The 3,431-nt window shown below is 44.0% G+C and overlaps 1 long non-coding RNA gene across 1 annotated transcript; it reads right to left on the reverse strand.

The window, feature by feature from the left end:
- Nucleotides 1–217: 217 nt before the first annotated feature.
- Nucleotides 218–1,785, reverse strand: LOC311593739. The gene is made up of 2 exons (XR_014777830.1): nt 1,755–1,785; nt 218–392 (listed from the first exon to the last, which is right to left on the reverse strand). It is a non-coding gene; the product is annotated as an uncharacterized lncRNA (long non-coding RNA).
- Between the last annotated feature and the right edge of the window lie 1,646 nt (nt 1,786–3,431).

Genomic DNA, 3,431 nt, shown 5'->3' on the forward strand with positions numbered 1-3,431 from the left:
ACTTTCCAAAGCCACTAGCCTTCCACTGTCGCCCAGTGCCCAACCTCAAACCCTGAACCCCCTGTGACGAAGTGCTACACAGATCCTAGTTAAACATTGACTAAAAAACCTAACTTGTAACTGGCTGCATTGGTGAGGTCTGTTTTACAGTAAAAAGGATTGCAATCCAAGTTCCTTTCGTCACTAAAACCCTTTGACTTACCTTTTTTTTTCCTCCTCCTCCTCCTCCCAACCTCTGAAGCTTTTGAAAAATTAGGTTTAATGGGCGCTTGTTGCTGGACCTCAGTTCGCAGTGGCTGCTCTCGTCCCTTTTCTGGCAACCTGGTCCACACGCCAGCTCCCAGAGTCAATGCAGGATGCTCAGCACACACAGAGACAGCAGCTCTTCTTTTCTTAAGAACTCTGAAGAAGCATCTTAAGACAGAAGTGTACATTGCTTTTACCTTTTGTTCAGTATGCAGCAGCTTGCTGCTAGGCCGGGGAGATGATGCTGGACATAATTATTTGAGTCTGTACTTTTTCATTAGCCACTGGAAGGCAACTAAGAATTGGCAGCCTAAGATTCATTGGATAAAGTAGAAAACTCCAGAATACTTCCATCTTTGGGAAGAAGAGCAAAGCAATAGCAGATGGACATGGATGGACAGTTAAGACTAAGTTAGTTTTCTTTTAGGGCTTCATCGCTGTTGAATTCTGGTTTCTGTCCCACGGGAACTGCACGAAAGACTTAATAATCTCACAAATAAAAGCCATCAGATGAAAACCCTTGCACCCTCTGCAGATCCTCAGCCTCCCTGTCTGCCCTTCCCCTTTGTGGGTGTCTAGAGGGAGCCCAAGAGACCAATGAAAGTGTACTTTCCTTTAGCTCTCTGTTCCCTGCTTAGCTTACACCCCAACTTCTGCAATTATCTGCAGTCTCTTCTTATCTCATGAGCAGAATGCCAACACTATGCCTTTAAGCAGTGAGGTCTCCGGGCTTGCCTACTGCCCCAAGCCTGCAGTGGTTCCCCGTGGTCTGCACTCTTTCTTATCATGGTATTTGAAGTTGCCAAGATTTGGGCCCAATTTTCTTTCAATCATATTGTCTTAGCACAAGAGCCAGTCTACTATGGCCACATCACTCGAGTCCTCACACTCTCCAACTTTCACACGTGTGCACTGTTTTCCTGCAGGAAATGACCATTTCCTGGATCACCCGCTCATGCATGTTAACAGTCTCCTTCCTTCTGGAAGTCTAGTTTCAGTGTCCCTTTGCCTTCATACTACCCTGACTCATTCTCCTTTCACCTTGTTTACTAACTGTTGCCTCTTCTCAACAGTCCACACTTAGAGGACAGAAGACCCAACATTCCCCTCATAGATAGGTCTAACACAAAGTAAATAGTCAATAGGTATTTATTTGGATGAACGGATGCTGACTGAAATTTTTGCTAATACATAAGTGGTTGCTTTCTCTCTCTCTCGGGAATAGTGCCACTAAAGTAGCCCTAAAGTGAGTCTGTTATCCAATCAGGCTTAAGAGGTTAAATATGGCAAAAGGCAGTGTATCAGCTTGAGGCACTAGCTGCCTATAGCAATGTGAGTAGGTGAGTTAGCCAACAAAAGGACTTGGATCGTCCCAAACCTACTAACCCAGAAGAGAGAACGGGTTCATTTTTACTATTAGGGATGATTGCCATGGTTACAATTTTAAGAACCTCCTAAGCCTTTTATTTACAGTTCAATTTAACAGCTTTCTAGGGCTTGAGACTTACCTGCTGGGCTTTCCAGCCCCCAGAGAGTTTTGAAGCACAGAGTCTGTAATGAAAATTAATGCATCACGTTTGAGAAGGAAGAGATGTTGTTTGCTTTTAAATGGACTCTGACCGGCTAGCTAAGCCACGGGGCTGGAGATTAACAAGCCGGCCCTACCTGGCACATGAGCTGCAGCCCTGGTCTTGGGCAGTTTCATTTCTGCAAACACTTCACTAGTAAAAACAAGACAAGGAGTGACAGTGTGCACCCAGCATCATGTGGGGAAAGTGTTCTTGCACACTTCCGCCTGGGCCACCTCACTTCTGGCATGGAAGTCCCTCCTGGGTGTCTCCCCCCCTTCCGTGTTTGCCGATGTTTTGGATTGTGTGGTCAGTTTGTGCTGTGGATCAATGTCTACATTGGGTGACATTGGGTGAAAAGACAGATTCTTTTCCTCCGACTCCTGCCTCAGTTGCCACATAAACTGCCCTTTCAGGACCAGAAAGAGCCAATACCTCACTCTCCCCACTGCTGCCTCTTTGCAAGCTGTGGCTGGAAACAAAGGTGACCCTGCACTCTTCTGTGGTATCTATCTCTTTAAAGGAATTTAAATGATAAATTTTTTTCAAGGTAAAAAAAATTGTGAAAAATACCAAGATAAAGGAAAAGTCCCTTCATAGTCTGTGCCATTTCCCTGTTTCCTTTTTTCATAACATGTCCTTCCTACCATACATGGCTTCCCATGCCTGTAACAAATCACTAGGATGCTCAGTTTATAAAAGCAGAGTCATATCCCTGGAGATATCAGTGCACAGTCAGTGGGGCCTGTTGCTTCCCTCCTATGGGTCATGGTAGGAGTGTGTGGTGGGAAAATCCCTCACCTCATGGCTGCAAGTAACAGAGAGGAAGCAGACACTGGGGTCCCCCAAGTTCATTTGAGACAAACTCCATCCTGAAGACCTCCATGAGGCCCCACCTCCTAAAAGCACCACCTTTGGTACCAAACCTTCAACACATGGGCCTTTGGGGGACTCTTAAGATCTGAACTACAAGCCAGGTGTGGTGGCGCATGCCGATAATCCCAGCACTCTGGGAGGCAGAGGCAGGTGGACCTCTGTGAATTCAAGTCTACAAAGTGAGTTTAGGATGGCCAAGGTTATACAGAAAAAACTCTGTCTCAATAAACAAAAAGAAAAAGAAAAGAGAAAGAAAGATCTGAACTACAGCGTATACTAAAAGGCTTAACTTAGCACATGTATTAAAACTCATAACCTATTAACAAGGGGTAAAATATAGCTGTAAATGTTATATTAGCCGCTCAAAGTATCTTCATGTTTCTTGAAAATGAGGAGAAAAAAAATGCGACCACACAAGAAAGGCTTGTTGTGCTTCTAAAACTGTGATGGGAGCTTTAAAATGTATTTTAAGTGACATAATATAATTTTGAACACCAGTTACTATGTGTATGTACTTTATTTCCTGATTTATTATACTTTTAAAACATGCTAATTTTTATAGACATAAGTGTGTGTGTGTGTGTGTGTGTGTGTGTGTGTGTGTGTGTGTGTGTGTATGTGTAAGGCTTCTTACCCACAGTCTCTTGCTAAAGTTCTTAATTTGAATAAGGCTATTTACTAGGTGGCTCAGAAGTTGCCATGTGATCCAAAGGCAACTGTGCCTAGGCTATCAAAGACCTG

Source organism: Acomys minous, assembly GCF_964271855.1.
Source record: "Acomys minous genome assembly, chromosome: 3".
In the NCBI taxonomy this organism is placed as follows: Eukaryota; Metazoa; Chordata; class Mammalia; order Rodentia; family Muridae; genus Acomys; species Acomys minous.